This window comes from Notamacropus eugenii, chromosome 1, assembly GCF_028372415.1.
Source record: "Notamacropus eugenii isolate mMacEug1 chromosome 1, mMacEug1.pri_v2, whole genome shotgun sequence".
Lineage (NCBI taxonomy): Eukaryota > Metazoa > Chordata > Mammalia > Diprotodontia > Macropodidae > Notamacropus > Notamacropus eugenii.
In genome coordinates, this window is record NC_092872.1 from 110,272,727 (window position 1) to 110,299,461 (window position 26,735).

A 26,735-nucleotide genomic window follows, 5' to 3' on the forward strand; every position below is an offset into this window, starting at 1 on the left:
TTCTTGAATTTCAATCCCCCTCCTTTTACTCCCCTTTTCCCTTACTACTACTTCTTCCTTCCCTTTTAGCCTCCTTTCCCTTTTCTTCCCCCCTCGCCCTCATCTTGCCTATTGCAATGCAAGGACTTAAAGAATTCCCAGTGGACTCGTGAGGCAAAATGCCTTCTACATCCAGAGAAAGAACTATGGAAATGGATCACAAACTGAAGCAGACCACTCTCTTTTGTATTATGTTTTCCTCTGTTTTATGGTTTCTCCCATTCATTTTAATTCTTCTATGCAACATGATTAAGATGAAAATGTAGTCAATAAGAATGTATGTGTAGAACCTATATAAAATCGTATGCCATCTCAGGGAAGGGGAGCAGGTAGGGAGGGGAAAATAAGGGGGAGGTAGGGGAAAAAGTTTAAGATATATTCAAGTGATTGTAGAACATTAAAAACAAATAAAATAATTTAATCTTAAAAAAAGTTTCCTTTCTTCAGCAAAAAATATTCATTCATCTCAGTTAGTTTGTCATATTTATGGGCATACAGTTAGAGAGTAATTTCTAATTATTGCTTCAACTTCCTCCCCAGTGGAGGTGAGTTCACCCTTTTAATTTTTAATATTGGTATTTTCATTTTCTTCTTTTTTATTTTAAATAAAATTGACCAGAGATTTATCAATTTTACTGTTTCTTCATAAAACTAACTCTTAGTTTCATTTATTAGTTCAATAGTTTTTTAATTTCAATTTTATTAATCTCTCCTTTGTTTTTCAGTATTTCTAATTTGATATTTACTTGGGGTAATTGTGTTCATATAGTTCCTGTGTTTGTTTTAGCAGGCAGACTCCCACATATTTTATAGTGTCCGTAATAATTTTGAATGGGATTTCTCTTTCTGTCTCTTGCTCTTGGACTCCATTAGTAACATATAAAAATGCCAGTGATTTATGTGGGTTTGTTTTATATCCTGCAACTTTGCTAAAGTAACTAAAGTAGTATTTCAAGTAGTTTTTGACTTGATTCTCTAGGATTCTCTAAGTGTATCATCGTATCATCTGCAAAGAGTGATAATTTAATTTCTTCTTTGCCTCTTCTAATTCCTCCAATTTCTTTTTCTTCTCTTATTGCTAAAGCCAATATTTCTAGTACCATATTGAATAACAATGGTGATAATGGGCATTCATGTTTCACCCCTGATCTTTTTGGACATACATCTAACTTATCCCCATTACATATAATGCTTGCTGATGGTTTTAGGTAGATGCTACTCATCTGTTTAAAGACAACTTCATTTATTCCTCTGCTCTGTAGTAGTTTCAGTAGGAATGAATATTGTATTTTGTCAGAAGCTGTTTCTGCAACTATTGAGATAATAATATGGTTTCTATTAGTTTTCTCCTTGATATGATGAATTACGCAGATACTTGTCCTAATATTGAATCAATCCTACATTTCTGGTATAAATCTTACCTGATCAAAGTGTATTGGGGCAAGTTTCTGTAATCTTTTTGTTAATATCTTATTATAAAATATTGCACCTGTATTCATTACGGAAATTGGTCTCCGATTTTCTTTTTTTCTGTTTTGGCTCATCTCAGTTGAGGTTCTTGAAGGCTTTGCCAGTAGATCGCAAACTCTTTCAGGATGTACTGAGCTGTAAAGTCTATGAGGATGAGACTGATGACATTGTAAGTCTGTCATCCAAAGACAAGTCTAGGTTAGGTAAGAATCATTACCAGTATTATCATGAAGTCTTCATTTTTTTTCAGCTAGAATAACCCATAAATATCTTCTCATAACATATAGAGTGATAGTGACCCATATTATTGAAGATTGTACTTACAATGATGACACCACCCATCTTCAAAATACTGTTCAGGATCTTTGGGATGAAATGGACAATAAGTTACAGTGCTCCTAGATATTCCCTTTAATTGTGGGTTTCCAATGTCATGGACTAATACGTAAAAGAACTATAACATGAATTAGCTCATGTTTGGTCCTGGTAGTTAAATAGAAGGGACATAGAACTTCCTAAAATTCAAGTTCAGACACTTCCTATCTTTGTTATCCTAGGCCAGTTATTTAACCTCTGCTTGCTTCTGTTTCCTCAACTGTAAAATGAGGGTAATAATCCCAAGGTGTCTGTGAGGATTAACTGAAAAAAATTTATGAAATGCTTAGCACAGCTTCAGACACATAGAAGGCCCTTTAATACCTTCCTTCCTTCCTTCCTTCCTTCCTTCCTTCCTTCCTTCCTTCCTTCCTTCCTTCCTTCCTTCCTTCCTTCCTCCCCAGGAGGGCAGCTGAGTGAGCTTCCTTCCAATTAGAACAACTATTTCTTCATCTTGCCTTCCTTTTTTCCAGGGGTATACAGTGTATGTTTCTATATGCTAACACTCCAAACATTCCATCTTGTTTGTGCCTTTCTCATTGCACTATGTTTACCCCCCAGTATTAAATGATAGGGGGGAAATTTCTTGGGGAATAAACTTTCCACTTTCCTAGAAAGGATAGTGTCTATGGTTTGACTTTTTTTTCTGTTTGGCTGTGTCCACGCATAAGCCTCATCCCTCCACCTATCCTGTAAAAAATTTTTTTTGACATATTTGCAATTAGTTGTATATCCAGTGTTAGAGGAAATGTGTTTTGTTCAAACATTTCATTGAACTCATTTATCTAAAGTATATGTAGTACTAGTTTGCTCTTCATGTATATTTCCTCATGTTGCCATTAAGGATATCACTCCTTCTTTGTAGTTAGGTTACACAATGTTACACAAACAATATATGTTTGTGTTATATGTTACGCAAACATCAGTCTCAGATGTTTTTCTTTACTAGATTTATAACACAACTGATATGCTTTATCAGAGATATAGTCCTGAGCATGCTCAGTCCAACTTTCAGCTAGGGGGTAGGAGATTTCCTCTGTTGTCAAACTGTGGCCTAATATTAGTGTCTCAGTTTATCCTCTTACTTTTTCTTAAAGTCAAATTAATGTTTTCTTGTTTCTTCTTAAGGACACAAGACCCCCCTGTTTCCTGTCTATACTGTATCTATGTCTATCAGTCAATAAACCTACCAAACAACAAACATTTCTTCTATATCAATTATGAAGATCATGTGAATAGGAACCAAAACTATCTAATAAGGAATTAGGATGTCTTGGACTAGAGATTAAAAGACATAGGGCCACAGATTGTGTTTCACTTACTGCTTTCTATTGAACATAGAAAAAAACATAGAAAAATTGTTTGAGGAAGATACCAGCTTGTCACAAAGTAGTATCAGAAAATAGAATTTGGATTTCTGGACCACTGTGTAAAATACAGGGATCACAGATTCCTGAGTAGTGATAATATACATTTATCAAAAGCAAGGAGTCATTATTATTTTCTGGTGTGACAAACAAAATCAAATATATTTAACCTAAAAAGGAAAGGGGAGGGAGAAAATAATATATCAATATCATTTAAATTATATATCACAGAGTGTAGCTCTTACAAAAGAAGAAGAATAAAACTTGAAATATCTACAATTAAAATCCAAGAAAGATTGCAGTGGTCAGACCTAAATCTCTGATGTCAATATGCAAATATCCCAAGTTTAGACAACAAAAAAGAAGAACTAGAGGTCGTTTAACAAGGCAACAAATTTAACTTTAGAGATATCACTGAGACTTGGTGGGATATAACCCATGAATTGACTCTGAAGACATATATTTGATTCTTTTTTAAAAATTATTATTAATTTATTTGTTTTCAGTTATCTACAATCATTTCCATAAGACTTAGATTTTCTCCCCATGCCAGCCCCCTCCCTCCCCGAGAGTGTATGCGATCTTATATGATTTATATACATACATTCTTGTTAAGTACATTTTCACATTAGTCATATTGCACAGAAGAATTAAAAAGAATGGGAGAATTTATTAGGAAAATAAAACATAATGCAAGAGAAAATATTCCGCTTCATTCTATGTTTTAATTCCATAGTTCTTTCTCTGAATGTGGATAGCATTTTCCCTCAAGAGTTTTAGTTCCTTGAATTGCTGTGAAGGGTTAGTCTACTAGAAAAATTCGTCACACACTGTGGTTGTTACTGTGCGTAATGATCTCCTACTTCTGCTCATTTCACTTAGCATTAGTTCATCTAAATCCTTCCAGGCCTCTCTGAAGTCTCCCTGTTTATCATTTCTTATAGCACAATAGTATTTTATTGCATTCATATACCACAACTTGTTCAGCTATTCCTCAATTGATAGGCATCCCCTTGATTTTCAGTTCTTGGTTACCACAAAGACAGCTGCTATAAATATTTTTGTACATGTGGTATTTTTTCTGATTTTTATGATCCTTTTCAGGTACAGTCGTAGCAGCAATATTGCTGGTTCAAATGGTACACACAATTTTGTAACCTTTTGGGCATAGTTCCAAATAGTGTTCCAACTCTCCCACATCTTCTTCGATATTTACCATCTTCCTTTTCTGTCATGTTATGCAATCTGATAGGTGTGATGTAGTACCTCAGAGTTGTTTTGATTTACTTTTCTCTAATCAATAGTGATTTAGAGCACTTTTCATATGACTATACATAGCTTTAATTTCTTCCTCTGAAAATTACCTGTTCATATCCATTGACCATATATCAATTGGGGAATGACTTGTATTCTTGTAAATTTGACTCAGTTCTCTTTATATTTTAGAAATGAGGTCTTTATCATGGACACTAGTTGTAAAAATTCTTTTCCAATTTTCTGCTTCCCTCTAATATTGGTTGCATTGGGTTTATTTATGCAAATACTTTTTAATTTCATGTAATCAAATTTATCCTTTTTGCACTTCATAATGTTCTCTATCTCTTGTTTGATCACAAATTTCTCCATTCTCCAGAACTCTGACAAATACACTATTCCTTTCTTCCATGATTTGTTTACAGTATTAGCCTTTATACCTAAACCATGCATCAGTTTGAACTTCATTCTTGTGTATGGTGTCAGCATTGATCCATTCCCTGTTTGCACCACACTCTTATCCAGTTTTCCCAGGATTTTTTGTCAAACAGTGAATTTTTACCCCTGAAGCTGGGACCTTTGGGTTTATCAGACAGTAGATGGCTATATTCATTGCTGCTGTGTTTTGAGTACCTAATATATTCCACTGGTCTACCCCTCCATTTCTTAGCCAGTACCAAGTGGTTTTGATGATTGTTGCTTTATAATACATTTTGAAATCTGGTAGGGCTGGTGCAACTTCCCTAGCATTTCTTTGCATTAATTCCCTTGATATTTTGGAGCATTTGTTCTTCCAGAGGAAATGTGATAAAAATTTTTCCTAGCTCTAGATAATAATTTTCTGATAGTTTGATTGGTATGGCAATGAATAAGTAAATTAATTTAGGTAAAATTGTCACATTTATTATATTGGTCATCTACCCATGACCAACTGATGTTTTTCCAGTTACTTAAACCTGAATATATTTGCGCAAAAAGTGTTTTGTAATTGTATTCATGTAGTCCCTGTGTTTATTTTGCAGATAGACTCCCAGATATTTTATAGTGTCTCCCATAGCTTTAAATAGGATTTATCTTTCTATCTCTTCCTGTTTGGTTGTTATTAATATATAGAAATGCAGATGATTTATGTGGGTTTATTTTTTAACTTGCAAATCTGTCGAAGTTGCTTATTATTTCAAGTAGTTTTTTACTTGATTCTCTAGAATTCTCTTCTTTGTCTATTCTCATTCCTTCAAATTCTTTTTTTCTCTTATTGTTAAAGCTAACATTTCTAGTGTCATATTGAATAACAATGGTCATAATGCACATTCTTTTTACGTCCCTGACCTTATTGGAAATGCATCTAGGTTATCTCCATTGCATATAATGCTGGCTGGTGGTGTAAGTAATTACTGCTTATTATTTTAAGGAAGGATCCATTTATTCCTATGTTCTCCAGTGTTTTCAATTGGAATGACTGCTGTATGTTTATCAAAAGATTTTTCTGCATCTCTTGAGATAATTGTATGGTTTCTGTTTGTTTTCTTGTTGATATGATCAATGATGCTGACAGTTTTCCTAATACTGAACCTGTCTTGCATTCTTGGTAAAAAAAATCCTACCTGATCATAATGTATTATTGAAGGAATATTTCATATCCCTTGAATAAAGTAAGTTGACTCTGTCCTTTTGGTGACCTCTCAAGGAACATAACACGCGCGAGTTGGCCATGCCTTAATGTTTTGGGAGCTAGCCACTCCCGGAACACATAGATAATACTTGGAGGATCTGGCTAGTCCTCCCAGTATATGATTAATTAACTTATATTTTGTGGCCCCCGTGTGATATCTCCTTGATGGACAAAACCTGTATTCCCATGGCCATGTGCCTGACCAGCTTGGAACAGTGTGCAGAGCCGTTGGCAAAAAGCCTTCTTTGTCTAGGTCGCTATAAAGTCCCCCCGTCTAGTGTAAGTCCTCGGAATCTCACCCATGGAGAGGACGCTCTGCCTGGGACCTCTTTGCTCCCAATTCGGACCCTGAACGTTGTATCTCGGGATTCCCCAGCTGATGGAATTCAGGTGTTGGTGCTTCCCCGAATTGGTGATGTTTTCTTTTTCTTTTTCTGCTATACTGATTATTATACTTATTACTCTGTGCTTATTGTGTCTTATCTGTTGTATTGGATGTAATTATAGACAGTCTATAATTAAACTACCTTCATTTTTAAAGCAGTGTGGGAGTGTTATTTACAGGAACGAATCTGAACCCCTGAAAATCACAAAACAATTATTCTCATGAAAAGTTGCTGTCTTCTTTTTGCTAGTATCTTATTTAAAGTTTTTTATCTATAGTCATTAGAGAAATCGGTTTATGCTTTTCTTTCTCTGTTTTGGCTTTTCTGGAGTTAGGCATCATAACCATATTTGTATCATAAAAATAATTTGGTAGCACTCCTTCCTTTTGAGTTTTCCCAAATATTCCATATAATACTGGGATTAACTGTTCTTTAAATGTATGATAGAATTCACCTGTAAATCCGTCTGGCCCTGGAGAATTTTTCCTAGGGAGTTCATTTATGGCTTATCCAATTTCTTTTTCTGCGATGGCGTTATTTAAGTATTTAACTTCCTCTTCTGTCAATCTGGGGCATATATGTGTATATGTGTATATATATATATATGTATATATATATATACACATATATACATATATACATGTATGTATATATGTATATATGTACATGTATATTTATTTATCTCACTAAGATTGTCATATTTATGGGCATACAGTTGTGCAACATAATTTCAAATTATTGCTTCAGTTCCTTCTTTGTTTGAGGTGAGTTCACTGTTTTCGTTTTTGATATTGGCAATTTTTTCTTTCTTTTTCTAAATCAAATTGAGTAAAGGTTTGTCAATTTTATTGGTTTTTTCATAAAATTAACTTTCAGTTTTATTTATTAGTTCAGTGGTTTTCTTGATTTCAATTTTGTTAATCTCTACTTTGGTTTTCAGTATTTCTAATTTTGTATTTACTTGAGAATTTTCAGTTTGTTCTTTTTCTAGTTTTTCAGCTGCACACCCAATTCATTGATCTCCTCTTCATTTTATTCATGGAAGTGATCAATTATATAAAACTTTCCCTAAGAACAGCTTTTGCAGCATTCCATAAGTTTGGTAGGTTGTCTCATTATTGTCATCCTCTGGAAAGAAATTACTATTTGTTTCTATGATTTGTTTTTTAAGCCACTCATTCCATAGGATTAGATTATTTAGTTTCCAATTAATTTTTGATATATCATTCAATGGCCTTTCATTACATGTAATTTTCGTTGCATTATGACCTGAGAATGATGCTTTGACTGTCTCTGCCTTTCTGCACTGAACTGTGAGGTTTTTATCCACTAATATGCAGTCAGTTTTTGTATATGTGCCATTTTCTGCTGAGACAAAGGTATATTTCTATCTCCATTCAATTTTCTCCAGTGATCTATCATATCTACATTTTCCAGAGTTCTATTCATATTCTTAACTTCTTTCTTGTTCATTTTGAGGTTGGATTTATCATATTCAGAGAGAGGGAGGTTGAGGTTCCCCACTAGTATAGTTTTGCTGTCTATTTCTTTCTATAACTGTATTAATTTCTCCTCTAAGAATTTGGATGCTACACCACTTGTTGCATATATGTTTAATAATGATGTTGCTTCATTGTCTATGGTGCCTTTTAGCAAGATATAGGTTCCTTCCTTATCTTAGATCTATTTCTCCTTTTGCTTTTTCTGAGATTAGGATTGCTACCTCTGCTTTTTTACATCAGTTGAAGGATAAAAATTCTGCTTCAAACATTTCCCTTTAATCTGCGTGGATCCCTTGTTTCAAATGTCTTTCTTGCAAACAACATATTGTTGGTTTTTAGTTTTTGATTCATTCTGTTATTCGTTCATCTCATTCACATTCACAGTTATGATTACTATCCATGTCTTTCTCTCCATCCTATTTCCCTCCATTTATGCTTTTAGTTCTCCCTTCTCCTTTCCCCTTCACAATAGATTTTTTATTTTTGACCACCACTTCCTTCAGTTTTCCCTTCCTTCTCTCAGGACCCTCCCCTTTATTTCCTCCCTTTCCTTACTACTTCTCTCCTCCCTTTTAACCTCCTCTCCCTTTTCTTTCCCCTTTCCCCTCCTCCTGCCTTTAGGGCAGATTAGATTTCTATACTTAATTGAGCTTGCTGTTCCCTCCTTAAACCAAATCAGATGAGAGCAAATCTCATACAGTACTCCTCTCCCTCCCCACTTTCCCTTTACTATAATGTTTTTATGCCTCTTTCTGTGATGCAATTTACCTTTTTCTGTATCATCCTTTTCACATCTCCCATTACAATCCCTTCACACCCTTAAATCATATTTTTAGTACCTCATTTACTTTATCCTCACTCCCTTATGTATGTATATCCCTTTTACATACCATAATAACTATATAATTCTCAAGATTAACAAATATCATCTTCCCTTACGGGTATGTAAACAGTGTGTCCATATTGAATAACACATTTTTCCCCTGTTTACCTTTTTATTCCTCTCTTGAGACTTGTAGGTGAATACCAAATTTTCTATTGAGCTCTGGCTTTTTCATTAGGAAAGTCTGGAAAACTGTTATTTCTTTGACTGTCCATCTCCTTGCTTGAAAGCCTATGCTTAGTTTTGCTGGATAACTGATCCTTGATTGTAGTCCAATCTCCTTTGCCTTACAGCATATCATATTCCAATCCCTCTGACCTTTTAATGCAGAAGCTGCAAAGTCCTGTGGGATCCTGAGTGTAGTTCGTCGATATTTGAATTGTTTCTTTCTGGATGCTTACAGTATTTTGTCCTTAACGTGAAGGTTCTTGAATTTGGCAACAATATTCCATGGCATTTTCAGTTTGGGATCTCTTTCAGGAGTTGTTTAGTGAATTCTTTTTTGCTATTTTTAGAGTCAATGGCCAATTTTTCTTGTTACTCTAATTTGGTTTTTAAAATCATTCTTGAGCTCTCCCAATATTGATCTTTGGGCTTGAGGCCAGTTCATATTCCCATCATGGGTTTCAGATTGGAGTACATTCTCAACGTTGAACTCTTCTGTATCCATGGTCATATCTTTATCCCCATAGCAAGATTCTATGGTCTTTTCTTTTCTGGTTTGCTTCTTGCTCATGCTGATTGCTTTTTTTCCTGGATTTTTAAGTGCATCTCTGTTTCTGGGGCACATAGGACTCTGTCCCATGCTTCTTGGGCTGAAAACTTGAGGCTTTGTGTGTTGTGGGGTCTGGTTCTTTCACTTAGAGGCTAGAATGCTGCAGCTTACATGGTGCTGAGCTGACTGGTGTGAGAAGGCAGAGGCCAGGTGAAGTCTTTCTGAGTTTCCCCAGAGTTACCTTGGAGCTTGCTGTGTGAGGTGTCTGGTACAGTGGTCTGACCACAGGAGGTCTCCTCTCCTGAGCTAGAACACAGGCAGGCTCAGCAGTTGGTGAACCCCTGTCTGCACTAGTGTCTCCCTGTTTCCCTGGCTATGGTAAGTCACACCTGAGGTCCTGATATTGGCACTTTTGGACTCAGGATCTCCTCATGGTTTGCTGTGGTGGGACCATCTGGAACAGCTCCACTTCTGTCCCCTTCAGCCACAGCAAGAGGATCTCTCTTTTATGATTTTCCTGACTTCTCTTGCTAAGAGACTGTTTACCCCTCAGCTGATCCCACTATTTCAGGATTTTTCCTGTGGAAATATTCTCTTTGTTTTTCAAGGTCAACAAGGAGAGGACGAGAACACTTGCAGATTACTCCCCCATAAGTTTAAGTAGGTGACTTACCGACAGTTAATCTGTGGGCTGATAGTCTCAGGAGTAGCTGTTGCTTTTACTCACAGTCCTGTGCTTGTCTCTTACTCAGTTCTGCTGGACTCTAGTCCTGGGCTGATATGTTTGAGAATCCACACTACTGCTTCTGCTTCAGTCTGCCCCAGGGGTTCCTGCTCAGCTCTAATGGCTGCTCTGGTGCAGCCTGTGTGCTCTGCTCTCCCCAACCCTGTATAACAGATTCATTCATTTGACATTCCAGGCTGAACTGGGCTGGAAATCTGACACACTCTATCTCCTAGTAGATTCTGTCACTCTAATATATAAGATTTTTTTTTGATATGTCATAAGACTATGGATGAGGAATTAAAGAAAAAGGAAAATAGGTGAAGATAGATATAACAATGGTAACTGACAAGAGAGAGAAGGCCTTCTTACTTTGTTTTTTCTTCTAAAGATTTTGGAATCGAAAATAACAGGATCATATCTATTTTGTAAGTCCATGATCAAAAATATGGTCAAGAGAGCATTTGTTGTGAAGCAAATTTGGAGAGGAAGGTGTTAGTGGAGGACAAAGTCAGTGTGTCAATAGTTTCATGTTCAAGTCTTAAAAGCTAATGAAACTGGACTATACTAAGATATGTATATATATGTATGTATATACACACACATACATATATTATACATGCATATGTGTATGTGTGTGTTCGTCTTTTGTTGCAGAAGAAGGCCATGCTATCAGAGAAATAATGACATGACTTGCCCTTGACTTTGTTTTGAGTGAGGGAGGGCTGTGCAGGTCACCAGCCTCACTTCTCCAGACCCATCTGAATCCAGTGACCAGATATTCATCAGGATGACTGGAGATGACCCAGGATGAGACAATTTTGTGGTTAAGTGACTTGCCCAAGGTCACAGAGCTAGTGAGTGTCAAGTGTCTTGGATGAGATTTGAACTCAGGTCCGCCTGACTCCTGCACTGGTGCTCTATTCACTATGATGGTGATAGTATCACTGAACTCTGTGCTATTTAGACCTTATGCTTTATTCAATTCTGGACACCAAAGTTTAGTAAGGATGTTATGATGGATTTCCATGAGCCAGGATGGTAGAGTACATAGTAACCCTCTCACACTCTTCCTTATTGCCTCCTAAAAATACAGTAAATATATTGCCTCTTGAAAAATCCTGGAAGAGCAAAACTATCAAAATAAATTTGGAGGAGCATTCTACTTGCTGAGGAGAAAGGGGGAATCAGTGGGAAAGGTCCCTCTCCTTCTGGTAGTAGGGAGGCACAGTGCAGGGCTGCAGGAATCCTGGCAAAATGTCAGCGAGCCCTATTTCTGCAAACCAATTGGTGATAGTGAGCCCTAAGAGGCCCAAGGTGGTGGAGCAGGCAAGCATCAATACCAGAATTTCCCTTACCCCACACCCTGTACCTTGGCACAGCTAGGGCAAGTTTCCAATCAGAGAACCACCTCTTCTGTAGGTGGGCAGGCATTCTCCAGCAGTTGACTTCTCTGTGCTTTATTGCAGTTTCTGGTGGGCAAGCATCCCCCAACAACCAAATCTCCCCATGCCTTCATTACAACCCCAGGTGAACAGGTATTCTCCAGACATCCAAGACCACCCTTAGAGATTCTGTGTAGGCCTGGGGAAATGCATAAAAACCCACATGGCCTCAGCATATGCCAGGCACCACCACTAGGATGCCAGTTCAGCACCAGGTAAGCTTACCATATTCTTACACCCTCCAACTGCAAAAATCTGAGGCCCCAGCATACAAAATCAGTCTTCAGGTCTCTAACTTTCAACACAAGAAAATAGGGAGAGTGCCCCTTGTATTGTAACAGGAAAACTCAATTTTAAAAGTTAGGAATTACACAAATATCCTGAGCAAGGAGCAGAAACAGACATTGACCATAGATTCTTTCCACAGTGACAGGGAAGATCAAAATACAAATTCATAAGAGGACAATATTGTCAATGTCATCAAATCTAATACCTTAAAGAGGAATATAAACTTGTTTCAAGTCCCAAAAAGTCCTCTCAGAAGAGCTCAAGAAGGATTTTAAAAGTCAAATAAGAGAGATAGAAGGAAAATTGGGAAAAGAAATGAGAGGTATGCAAGAGAGAGCGAACAGCTTGGAAAAGGAAGGACAAAAATTGACAGTAGGAAGCAATTACATAAAAAGTATAGTTGGCGAAATGGAAGAAAAAAACCCACTGAAGAAAACAACTCCTTAAAAAGCAAAATGGACCAAATTGAAAAGGAGCCACAAATTCTTCCTAAGAGAACTCCTTACAAAGGAGAATTTGCAAATGGAGAAAGAGGTAAAAAAGGTAAATGAAGAAAAAAATAATTAATTTTCAGTTTTCAACATTCATTTAAACATAATTTTGAGTTCCAAATTTTCTCCCAATCTCTCACCTTTCCTCATTCCAAGATGGCATGCATTCTGAATAGCCCTTCCCAAAATATGCCCTTCCTTCTATCTCTCCCACCCTTTTTCTTATTCTTTACCCCTTCCACTTTTCTGTAGGATAAGATAGATTTTGATACCCCATTGCCTATGTATCTTATTTCTCAGTTGCATGTATAAACAATTTTTGAAATTCTTTTATAAAATTTTGATTTCCAAATTCTTTCACTTCCTCCCTCCCCAACCCTCATTGAGCAAGCAAGCAATTCTGTATCAGTTACAGATGCTTTATCATGCAAAACATTTCCATAATATTCACGTTGTGAAAGACCAAATATATTACCCTCCGTTCTATCCCACTCCACCCATTTATTCTGTTCTCTCCTTTGACACTGTCCCTCCTAAAAAGCTTTTGCTTCTGACTGCCTTCTCCCCATTTGCTCTCTCTTCTATCAATTCCCCCACTCCCATTCCATTTCCCCCTTTACTTGTCCTGTAGCATGCCATAGATTTACGTAAAAGGAGTGTATTATTTCCTCCTTAAGCCAAATCTTATGAGAGCAAGATTCACTGATTCCCCCTCATCTCCACCCCTCTTCTGCTCCACTATAAAAGCTTTATCTTGCCTCTTTTATGTGATATAATTTACCCCATTCTACTTCTCCCTTTCACCTCCCAGGACATTTCTCTTTAGCCCTTAATTTTGGTTTTTACATATAATCCTGCAGAAAACAATTTGTTAAAAATTAGAATTGGGTTGTGAAATCAAATGATTCTATGAAACATCAAGAATCAGTCATAACGAAATCATATGAATGAAGCAATAAGAAGAAAATGTAAAAAAAAATCATTGGAAAACAAATGACATGGAAAATAGATCTTGGAGAGATCATTTAAGAATTATTGTTCTACCTAAAGGACATGTTAAAAAATGAGCCTGTAGTGTATCTTTCAAGAAATTATTAAGGAAAACTTTCCTGAGGTCCTAGAACTGGAGAATAAAACAGGCACTAAAAGAATCCACCAATCACATCCTCAAAGGGAATCTGAAATGAAAATGCCAAGAAATATTGTAGCCAAATTCCAGAGCTATCTGGTCAAGGAGAAAATACTGCAAGAAGCCAGAAAGAAAGAATATTTTTTATTATTTTATTTGTTTTTAATATTCTACAATTACTACCATAAAACGTAGATTTTTTACTCCCACCACTCCCCTCCCTCCCCAAGATGGCATATAATTCTATATAGGATCTACATATACTTTCCTATTGAATACGTTTTCACTATGGTCATGCATTTTAGACAAACTAAAATAAATGGAAAAAATCATATAAGAAATCAAAACATAATACACACACACACACACACACACACACACAAAAGCATGATCTGCTACATTCTGTGAATGAATTCCATAGTTCTTTCTCTGAGTGTGGAAGGCATTTTGCCTTAGAAAACCATTGGGAATTTTTTTTTAAGTTCTTGCATTATTGCAAAGTTCCAAGTCTACCAGAAAAAATCTCTCCTACACTGTGGTCATTACTGTGCACAAAGTTCTCCTGGTTCTGCTCCTTTTGCTCAGCATCAAATTATATAAGTCCTTCCAGGCCTCCCTGAAGTCTTCTTGTTCATCATTTCTTATGGCACAATAGTACTCCATTATATTTGTGTACTATAATTTATTCAGCCATTCCCCAACTGATGGACATCCCCTTGACTTCCAGTTTTTGGCAACTACAAAGAGTGCTGCTATAAATATTTTTGTACATGTGGGACCCTTTCCCATTTTTATGATCTCTTGGGGATACAGTCATAGTAGCAATATTGCTGGGTCAAAGGGTATGTACACTTTTGGAGCCCTTTGGGCATAGTCCCAAACCGCTCTCTAAAATGGTTGGATGAGCTCACAGCTCCACCAACAGTGAATTAGTGTTCCAACTCTCTCACATCATCTCCAACATTTATCATTTCCCTGTTCTGTCATGTTTTCCAATCTTATAGGTGTGATGTGGTACCTCAGAGTTGTTTTGATTTGCATCTCTCTAATCAAAAGTAATTTGGAGCATTTTTTCATATGATTATAGATATCTTTTATTTCTTCCTCTGATAATTGCCTGTTCATATCCTTTGAGCATTTATCAACTGGGGAATGACTTGGATAGTTGTACATTTGACTCAGTTCTCTATATATTCTAAAAATGAGGCCTTTATCCTCAAGACTAGATGTAAACATTCTTTCTCAATTTACTGCACCCCTCCAAATTTTGGTTGCATTGGGTTTGGTTGTGCAAAAACTTTTCAGTTTAATGTAATCAAAATTATCCATCTTGCATTTAATAATGCTTTCTATCTCTTCTTTAGTCAAAAACTCTTCCCTTCTCCATAAATTTGATAAATACATTATTCATTGCTCCTCCAGTTTGTTCATGGTATCAATCTTTATACCTAGATCGTGTACCCATTTGGACTTTATTCTTGTGTACAGTGTCAGACATGGGTCTATGCCTAGTTTCTGCCACTCTGTTATCCAGTTTTTTTTCTTTTTTTCCTTTTTTTGTCTTTTTCACACAGTTTATAACAGGTAAAGCAATTCAAACTTTTGGTCCAGTGATACATGTTTTTTAAAGTATGTTCAATGTGAACCACAAAAGAATTTTTTATTTTTTTTAAACATAAAGCAACTGAGACACAGATAATATTTATGTTGCTAACTTCATAAACTCTTAACCTAATTGTCTCCACAGTGTTACTAAGAATAAAAGGACCCTAACTTAATGTTGTTGGTCTAAAATCCCATGCCTAATAGCTTAATTTTAGACAGCCTCGGATGTTCCTCGACCCATAATCTATAATTGAATAGATCTGGTATTAAGCTTACAAATCTTTTGACTATAGGAAATTGCCACCAAGTGTAGGGACGTTGCAGGGAAACAATATCTCCCCAACTTCATGTCAATTCCAGACAGGAGTAGATTGTCCATTTGCATTCAGTCAGGCTTAAAGTCTGCCAGGTGTCAGTGGGGAAATTGAGTCAGGAGAATCCCACTTCAGCCCATGCTGAACAGCCGCTCTCCTACTCTTCCCTTGAAATCCCCTATGCAGTTCATATCAGCATCTCATGAGCTTACTGGCATCATGTAATGGAGACTCAGATCGCCTTTCTTGCTTCCCATACCTGGAGTTAGACTCAGAAGAACAGTCACTTAACAGTCCCATAGCATCTAAAAATGGCAAGTTTCCATAACCAGGTTTCAAATATGATTATAGTTTCACTTTGGCTAAGGAACATCTTTTGAGGCAAGTCTTAAGTGGCTTACATGTCTTTCTATACATGTTCTAGTTCCTAATTAAATAGCAATCATAAAATCTAATTTGCCATTAAAACCTTGACTTTTCCATCAATGCCAAATTTTATCCAACGTTACCTTCCTCTTGGAAAGTTAGAAATTCTTTGCTCCAAACTAAAGATGTCATTGATTTATTCTCAGTAATTAATTCAGTCTGTTGTTTTAATACTAATTGATTTTACCTCACTTTGTAACATGTCCAATTTTTCTCCCCATCCCCCCTCCCCCCTTCTTCCTAATACCTTGCATTCTGATTACTTCTTCCCTCAATGTACCCTCCCCTCCATTACACCCCACCTCTGTCCTATCCCCATCTTCTCTCTTTTCTTGCAGGGCAAGATGAATTTCCATACCCCTATCCCTGTAATTCTTATTACCCGATTATATGCAATAAAAATTCTCAGCATTCATTTCTACTACTTTGAATTCCAACTTCTCTCCTTGCCCCCCCTCCCCAGTCCCATTAAGAAGAGAAGCAATTCAATACAGACTAAATATGTGTTGTTTTGCAAAAGACTTCCATAGTAATCATGTTGTGTAATACTAATTATATTGCCCTCTGACCTACCCTATCCCCCTTATTTTCCCCCCCACAATTGACCTTGTCCCTTCTCGAAAGTGTTTATTTCTAGCGACTCCCTTCTCCCATTTGCCCTCCCTTCTAATATTCTCTTTGCTCCACTTGTTGCCTCCTCTCCTACTTTCCTGTGGTGTGATATAAATTTTCATATCAAATTTAGTGAGCATGTTATCCTTCCTTCAGCCACCTGTGGGGAGAGTAGCTTTATTTCCTTCCCCTCCCCTTCTCCCTTATCTCCTCCATTGAATAAGATTTTTCGTATCTCTTTTATGAGTTATAGCCTGCCCCATTTCATTACTCACTTTCTCTTCCCAGTATTTTCCTCCTTCACCCCTTAATTTTTATTTTATTGTGTGTGTGTGTATGTGTGTGTGTGTGTATATCATCTCTTCTGATAAAACACACCCTGTACTCTCTATCTATGTGTATGTGTGTGACTGTGTGTATACAATCTCTCCAATTACCCAAATACTGAGAAAAGATTCAAGAGTTAAAAATATTTTCTTTCCATGCAATAATGTAAACAGTTCAGCTTTAGAGAGTCTTTTATGGTTTTTCTTTTTTTTGCTGTTTACCTTTTCATGCTTCTCTTGATTCTTGTCTTGGAAAGTCAAATTTTTAAATACAGATCTCGTCTTTTCCTCAACATGAAATCTTCAAATTTGTCTCTATCATCGAATATCCATTTTTTCCCTTGAAGTATTATATTCAGATTTGCTGGGTAAGTGATTCTTGGCTTCAATCCCAGTTCCTTTGACTTCTGAAATGTCCTACTCCAAGCCTTTCGTTCATTTAATGTTGAAGCTGCCAGATCCTGTGTTATCCTGATTGTATTTCCACAGTACTCAGATAGTTTCTTTCTAGCTGCTTGTAGTATTTTCTCCTTGATCTGGGAACTCTGAAATTTGGCCACAGTATTCCTAGGAGTTTCTCTCTTTGGGTTTCTTTCAACTGGTGAGTGATGAATTTTTTCAATATCCATTTTGCCTTGTGATTCTATAACATTAGGGCAGTTTTCCTTGATAATTTCATGGAAGATAGTGTCTAGCCTCTTTTTTGATCATGGCTTTCAGGTTGTCCAATATTTTTTAAATTATTTCTCCTGGATCTATTTTCCAGGTCAGCTGTTTGTTCAATGAGTTCTTTCACCTCATCTTTTATTTTTTTAGATTTTTTGTTTTGTTTACTAACTTCTTGGCTTGACTCATAGTCATTCTTTTCCCTGGATTCAATTCTCTCTTTCAAGGAATTATTTTGTTCAGTGAGCTTTCGAACCTTCTTTTCTATTTGGCTAATTCTGCTTTTTAAAACCTCCTTCTCTTCGTTGGCTTTTTGGACCTCTTTTTCCAATTGAGTTAGCCTCTTTTTAAAGCTGTTATTTTCCTCAGCATTTTTTTGGTTCTCCTTTAGTAAGCTGCTGACTTGTTTTTTAAGGTCTTCTATTGCCTGGGCCAAGTTTAGATCCCCTGTGGAGGCAGAGCCCTTGACTTCCTCTGACAGTGTGCCTTGTTCTTCCCCATCTGAAAGTAACCTTCTATGGTCTTATTTTTTCCCCCTTTTCTGGGCATTTACCTAGCCAGTTACTTGACTTCTGAGTTTCCTCTCCACACCACCTCGCCTCCAGATCCACGCAGCTGGCGCTTGGGGGCTGAGATTCAAATGCTGCTTCCCAGCCTCAGGGCTTTTGGCGGCTGGGGGCTGCTATTCAGTGTGAGATTAAGTTCAGCTGCTGGGGTTGGGGCAGGGCTGCAATACGGGGCTCAGTTCCCTCTTGGGGTTTATGTGGAGACCTTCAATAATGGATCTGGGCTCCTGCTTGCTTAGGGAGCCCTTGTCGGCTGCTGTCTCTGCTGCTGCCTCTCAAGGGAGCCTGAGTTATGGGTGGGGGGTGTCCCCCCCACTCCCCTCTCAGTGAGCTGAAAAGACCCTCTCATTGACGTTTGGTGCCTTTGGGTGGAGGGATCTTCGCTGCTACTGGAGATTCCATCCCTGAACCCTGCTTGTATCTGCACTCCTCGATGCCACTTGGCTAAGGCAGGGCTGGACTCCGCTCCGGGTCCAGTGCATGACAGACCTTTTGCATTGGTTTTTCAGGTCTCTCTGGAACAGAAATCTCCTCAGCTCCGTTGTTCTGTGGCTTCTGCTGCTCCAGAATTTGTTGGCAGTTCTTTTTTCAGATATTTTATGGGCTGTGGGATCGGAGCTAGCATGTGTGCGTCTGTCTACTCCACCATCTTGGCTCCACCCCGAGATTTTTTCCTAGGACATTCATTAATGGCTTGTTCAATTTCTTTGTCAGAGATGGGGTTTGTTTAAGCATTCAGCTTCCTCCTCTGTTAATCTATGCAACTTGTATTTTTTAAAATACTAATCCATTTCATTTAGATTATCCAATTTGTGGGCCTAACGTTGGGCAAAGTAATTTCTAATTATTGTTTTAATTTCCTCCTTGTTGGAGGTGAGTTCACCCCTTTCATTTTTAATATTAGTAATTTGCTTTTCTTCTTTCTTCTTTTTAATCAAATTGACCAAAGGTTTATCAATTTTATTAGTTTTTTTCACAAAACCAATTATTGATTTTATTTATTAATTCAATAGTTTTCTTAATTTCAATTTTATTAATCTCTCCTTTGGTTTTCAGTATTTCTAGTTTGGTATTTACTTGGGGATTTTCAATTTGTTCTTTTTCTAGCTTTTTCAGCTGCATGCCCAAGTCATTGATGTCCTCTTTCTCTATTTTATTTATGTAGGCATTCAAAGGTATAAAACTTCCCCTAAGAACTGCCTTTGCAGTATCCCATAAGATGTAGTAGGTTGTCTCATTGTCATTCTCTTGAATGACATTGTTGATTGTTTCTATGATTTCTTCTTTAACCCACTCTTTCCTTAGGATTAGATTATTTAGTTTCCCATTGATTTTTGGTTTATTTTTCATGCCCTTTTATTACATATCATTTTTATTGCATTATGATCTGAGAAGGATGCATTGATTATCTGCCTGTCTGCACTGGATTTTGAGATTTTTATGTCCTAGTTCATGATCAATTTTTGTAAATGTGCCATGTACCATGAGAAAAATGTATATTCCTTTCTATTCCCATTCAATTTTCTCCAGAGATCTATCATATCTACCTTATCCAGAGTTTTATTTACCTCCTTAACCTCTTTTTTGTTTTTTTTTTTTTTGAGGTTAGATTTATCGAGTTCAGAGAGGGGGAGGTTGAGGTCCCCCACTAGTATAATTTTTCTGTCAGTTTCTTCCTTTAGCTCCCCCAACCTCTCCTCTACGAATCTGGATGCTATACCACTTGGGACATACGTGTTTAGTAATGATATTGCTTCATTGTCTATGGTGCCTTCTAGCAGGATATAGTTTCTATCCTTATCTCTTTTGATTAGATCTATTTCTGCTTTTGCTTTGTCTGAGATTATGATTGCTACTCCTGCTTTTTTTACATCAGCTGAAGTAAAATATATCCTGCTCCAACCTTTGACCTCTATCCTGTGTGTATATCCCCGTTTCAAATGTGTTTCTTGTAAATAACATATTGTTGGATTATGGCTTTTAATCCATTCTGCTATCCATCTCCATTTTATGGGAGAGTTCATTCCATTCACATTCAGCTATGATTACAATCTGTGTATTTCCCTCCATCCTCTTTCCCACAGTTTGTGCTTTTAGTTCTCCCATCTCCCTTCCCCTCCTCAATAATATTAACTTTTCACCACCTCCTCCTGCAGCCTTCCCTTCCTTCTTTTAGACCCCCTCCCTTTTACTCCCCTTTACCCTTATTGCTTCTTCCCTCCCTTTTAGCTTCCCTCCCCCTTCTTCCCCTTCCCCTTCTACTGCCTATAGAGCTAGTTAGGATTATCTACTTAAGTTTATTGTTCCCTCCTTGAAAAAAATCAGATGAGAGTACCTCTCAAACCATGCTCATCTTCCTCCCCTCTTTCCTTCTACTATAATTTTGTACTTCTCCCTGTGATGTAATTTACCATTTTCTGTTTCTGCCTTTTCACACCTCCTGTTACAATCCCTTCACATACTTAAATCATATTGTTAACATGACATCATTTACTTTATATAGTTTCCCTTTATGTATATCTCTTTTATATTTCATAATAGATGCACAATTCTCAAGGTTAACAGACATTATCTTCCCTTACAGGGAGGTAAACAGTTTGCCAAAATTGAGTTACAGGGGTTTTTTTTTCACCCTGTTTACCTTTTTATGATTCTCTTGAGACCTGCATTTGAAGATTGACTTATCTATTAAGTTCTGACGTTTTTGTCATGAAGGTCTGGAAATCCCTTATTTCGTTGAATGACCTTCTCCTTGCCTGAAATGTTATGCTGAACTTTGCTGGGTAGGTGATCCTTGGTCGTAGTCCCAACTCCTTTGCCTTACGGAATATTGGATTTCAGTTCCTTCAGTCTTTTAATATAGATGCTGCAAGGTCCTGTGTGATCCTGACTGTAGCTCCTCGATATTTGATTTTTTTCTTTCTGTCTGCCTGTAGTATTTTCTTCTTCACTTGATAGTTCTGGAATTTGGCAATGATATTTCTTGGGGTTTTTAGTTTGGGATCCCTTTTGGGAGGTGAACATGGATTTTTTCGATGACTATTTTGCCCTCTGCATCTAGTACTTCTGGTCAGTTTTACTTGATCATTTTCTGGAAGATATTGTCTAGACTCTTTTTTTCATCATGACCTTCTGGCAGGCAAATAATTCTTAAATTTTCTCTCCTTGATCTATTTTCCAGTTCATTTGTTTTTCCAATTAGATATTTTACATTTTCTTCTATTTTTTCATTCTTTAGATTTTGTTTGACTGGTTCTTGCTATCTCATTGAGTCATTAGTTTCTACTTGCCCAATTCTAATCTTTATCAGATTGTTTTCTTCAGGTAACTTTTGAATCTCCTTTTCCATCTCTCCAATATTTCGTTTTAAGGAGTTATTTTCTCCACTTAATTTTTGTACTTCCTTTTCCATTTGTCCAATTTTCCCAGTTAGGTTTTGTGTTTCCTTTTCCATTTGACCAACTGTTCCTTTCAGGGAGTTATTTTCTCCACTTAATTTTTTAATTTCATTTCAATTTGTTCAATTTTCCTTTTCAAAGAGATGTTCTCATCAGTGAATTCTTTTTTTATAATTTTAAAATCATTGGCCAGTTTTTCTTCTATTTCCTTCTTCAGCTGTTCCAGGAGAGCTGTTTGTGCATGTGAGCAGTTCATAGTCCCTTCTGAAGTTTCAGATGGAAGTACAGTTTCAGTATTTACCTCTTTGGTATTTGTGTTTTGGTCCTTATCCCTGTAAAAAGATTCTATGGTTTTTTCATGCTTATTTTGCTTTTTTTAATTCATGATGCTGATTGTGTTTTGTGGCTTCTGGTTCTTACAGTTAGAAGCTGTGGAACTTGGTATTGAGCTGACGTGTGAAAAGACTAAGAGCAGGTTTTTATTTTGTGTTTCCCTGATCAACCCTGGGGTTAGCTTGTTAAGTGTGGGGCAGGAGTGGTCTGGTCACAGGTGATCTCCTCAACTGAACAGAGGGAAAGGCAAGCTCAGGGGATGGTGATCCCAGCTGCCCTATTGTCTTCCCATTTTCCCTGAAGTACTGAGGCATACCTAGATGCTAGTGCACGTTCCCACCCCTCCTGGGGCTCCTCTCCTGACGCTGAGGCTTGCCTGGGTCCTAGTGCATGTTTTCTCTGCCCTGGGTCCTCTGTCGTTCTGGTTTGACTCCACCACAGTAGGAGGAATCCCCCTTATCTATTTTCCTAGCCTCAGGTGTTATGAGATCATTTGCCCCCTCTGTTGTTCCTGCTGATCCAGGATTTTTTCTGGGGAAATATTTTATGGTTCTTTCACGGTCATCAAGGGGGGACTAGAGAGCATTTACTGATCATTCTGCCATCCTGGCTCCTGGAAGTTCAAGTAGGTGACTTACCAATGTTTAATATGCAGACTGAAAGTCTCAGGAGCTGCTGTGCTGATATCTGGTGCTCAGAGGCTCTCACTGGATTGGTTCTGCTCGTCTCCCACCCTTGGGTACTGCTCCTCTGGTTCTGCCTTCTGCTTTCAGGTTTCTCAGGGCCCTTCAGCTCTGCTGCTCTAGATTCACTGTCCTGTGCACTGTGGGCTCACTCCCGTCAAACAGATCCTTCCTGTGGACCTTCCAGTCTGTCTTGGGCTCTGAATCAACCACAGTCTGTCTCCCACTGGATTCCACACCTCCAAAACTTGGTCAGATTCTCCTTTCAGAGGTATCTGAAGAAGTTTGTTGAAGAGCTTAGGTGAGTCATTGCTCTCACTCTGCCATCTTGGCTCTGCCACCCAGAATGAAAGAATTTAAACATCATGGAGCCACAGACAGGATTATAAAGGACCTTACACGTTCTACATTAAAAGATTAGAAGGCTTGAAATATGGTATTCCATAAGGCAAAAACATCTTGAGATACAGATAAACATACCAAGGATAGACTGCCTAAGTGAAATTGAACATAACCTTGGAGGGGAAGAGAGAGACATTCAATGAAATTGAGGACTTCCAAATTTTCCTGATAAACAATTCAGAGCTGAACAGAAAATTTGATCTTTAGATACAAGACTTAAAAGAAGCATAAAAAGGTAAATAGAAAAAGAAAAAAAAATGTTATTCAATCAGGTTAAAATGTTTACATGCTTACAAGGGAAGATGATACTTCATACTCTTGAGAAATGTATCTTTATTTTGACATTTAGAAGGGTTATACATAGACATTGAAAGCAGATATAAGTTGATTTTGATGTGTTGATAAAAAGAAATTAATTAAAGTCTGAATAGAAAGGTTTTGCTGGGAGAAGAGGAAATGAGGAGGCAGAAAAGGGAAAATTGCATCAGATGTATTTCTTAGCCAGCACCAAGTAGTTTGGATGATTGTTGCTTTATAGTGCAATTTAAGATCTGTTATGGCTAGGCCACCTTCCCTAGCATTTCTTTTCATTAATTTCCTTGGTATTGTGAACGTTTCCTTCTTCCAGATAAATTTTTTCATTATTTTTTCTAGCTCTATAAAATAATTTTTTTAGTTTGATAAGCATGGTATTGAATAGTTAAATTAATTTTAGGTAGAATTGTCATTTTTATTATATTAACTTGGCAACCACTTCGGTATAAAGGCTCATATGATAAACAAATTAGGAGAGAAAAGAATAGTTTGCCTGTCAGATTTATCGAGAATGGAACAATTTATGACCAAACAAGAGATAGAGAGCATTATGTAATGAAAAACGGATGATTTTGGTTACATTAAACTGAAAAGATTTTGCACAAACAAAGCCATGCAATCATGATTAGAAGGGAAGCAGAAAGCTGGGAAATAATTTTTACAACCAGTGTTTCTGATATAGGCCTCATTTCTAAAATATATAGAGAATTGAATCAAATTTCACTGAATACAGGTGATTCCCCAACTAATAAATGGTCAAAGTATATGGACAGTTTTTAGATGAAGAAATTAAAGGTATCTATAGCCATTTGAAAAAATCACTATTGATTAGAGAAATGCAAATCAAAAGAACTCTGAAGTATCACATCACACCTATCAGACTGGCCAAGATGACAAAACAAGAAAATGATAAGTGTTGGGGAAGATGTGGGAAAATTGAGACACTAATGTATTTTTGGTGAAGTTGTGAATTGGTCCAACTCTTCTGAAAAGCAATTTGGAACTATGCCTAAGGGCTATAAAATGTACATACCTTTAATCCAGCAATACTACTTCTAAGTCTGTATTCCAAAAATATTATAAAATGGAAAAATATACAAAAATATTTATAATTGCTCTTTTTGTGGTGTCCAAGAATTGGAAGGTGAGGGGATGAATGGCTGAAGAAGATGCTGTATATGAATGTGATGGAACAGTATTGTTCCACAAGCAATGTTGTTTCTTTTTTGATAAAATCAGAGTCTATCCTTTGGTTGGATGGAGATATCTTTCATCCAGTAGGAAAGTTCATTCACTCTATTCTCTTGTATATTTAAATTTGTAGAATTTATCTAATTTATGCATTATTATTTGGATACAGTGCTTTACTTGTGATATTCTATTTGCTTCAATCTTTTGTGTAAATTTGGTGGGAAGTTTTAAAATCATTTAATGTATTTGGGATACCTTTCCCCCTTTAAGATATAGTCGCCAGGAAAGTAGTTTTTGCTCTGGATCAATCAATCCTTTATATGGATTTCATAAAAACCTGGAAAAATTTACATGAACTCATGCTTGGTGAAGTGAGCAGAAGCAGGACAACATTGAACACAGAGTAAAATTGTGTGAAGATCAACTTGATAGACTTAGGTCTTTTCAGCAACACGATTATCTATGACAATTCCTAAAGACTCAAGATGTAAAATGCTATCCTTATGCAGAGAAAGAACTATGGAACCTGAATGCAGATCAAGACATTCTATTTTCTCTCTTTTTTTTCTTTTTTCTTTCTCATAGGTTTTCCCTTTTGTCCTGATGTTTCTTTAACAACATGACTAATGTGAAAATATGTTTAATATGATTGTACATGTATAGCCTATATCAAATTTCATGCTATCTTGGGAAAGGGAAAAAGAAGGGAAAATTTGGAATTCAAAATCTTATAAAAGTGAATGTTGAAAACTAAAAATCGATTAATAAATTTAAAAACTATGCATTTATACCAATAATATTTAGGGGAAGATTAATTTTATTCTAGTCTTATAACTCCTCTTTGTCAGAGAAGAGTTGAGTGCCCATCCTTGTAGTACCTTTTGTTGCTACCCTCATGACTGGGATGTTAGAAAGGACTGGGGAAGGTTTCAAAGATTCACTCAAGCCACTTACGCACACATTTAAATATTCCATGTGTACACACACACATAAGCTACATTAGCAGCACATAACTTGCATTAATAAATTTTAAAAGTAATAGATTGATGTTTAAAGCCAAATGTTTGGTTTTCATCAGTTCATCATCAATTATACAAGTGTTAAATCTAATCATCTGTTCTAACAAGTCAGTTAGAACCATTTCCTTGGTTTTCAAACAAAATGGAAATGACCAGACATCAGAATTCAAATAAACTTTTATTCCATTCTCCTTTTCTGAAACTGACAAGAGAGCAATAAATTGTTAGGCTTCTCTGGCAAATGTCATCATCAGCAGGTTGAAAAAATAAAATTCTCAACCTGGTATATATAAAAAGTAAAGGACCAGAAGGAATTGGAATAAAATTTGTATCTGAGATATAAAGTCCTCCTCATTTTTCCTTATCAGGGCTCCTTCACATAAAAAATATAGTTATCACAAAAGGATATTGCTAAAGCACACATCTTTTCTCTTTCTGCGTTTTGGAAAAAATAAGTCAAGATAAATGTGCACAGTACCTAAAAATTGTTTCAACCAAATAACTAGAATTATACCAGTAACCCAGAAAGCAATTTTCAAAGATGGCCATAGTATAAGGAAGTAGGAAATAAATTGGCCAGGCTATAAAATATTAATTTTCATCTTACTTTATGGTCATTGGGAGGAACTAAAGGTAAATTTTGTGAGTCTGATTACTTTAAGGGTTACTATGATATATTATCATTGAGTCTTCACTTTCTAATGCTTTTCTGCATTATTGCAGTATTTAAACCCTTTGAGAGGGTTAGTAACTTGCCTCCCCTTCATAGTTTTCTGAGAGCTTAGAAGGCTATAAGCCTATAAGGCAAGTTTTGCCCACCAACAAGCTCATTTCCCCCTCTCAAGATCTAGATAGTTTAAAATTGAAAAGAAAATAATAAATAATTCTATTACTATTCTAGAGTCTTCTATCTATGAGATTCCTCCATTTACTTTTATGATATCTAAGGGCTTATGATAAAAAAAAAAACCGCTAATTTACATGCAGAAAAAATAGCTGATTGACTCTGAGTGTACATTGAAGTATATTTTTCATGCTTTTCTTTCATTATGACTAACATGAAAATGTTTTGCATTTCAGCAGGAAGTTGTGGGGGAAAGGTAATGTGCCCCAAGTCCAAAAAGTTTTGTAATTAGTGT

The 26,735-nt window shown here is 36.6% G+C and overlaps 1 long non-coding RNA gene across 1 annotated transcript in view; it reads left to right on the forward strand.

Annotated features, from left to right (window-relative positions):
• Positions 1-26,735, forward strand: part of LOC140523663 (uncharacterized) — a 116,861-nt gene that overhangs the window by 66,783 nt on the left and 23,343 nt on the right. The window lies entirely within an intron of this gene.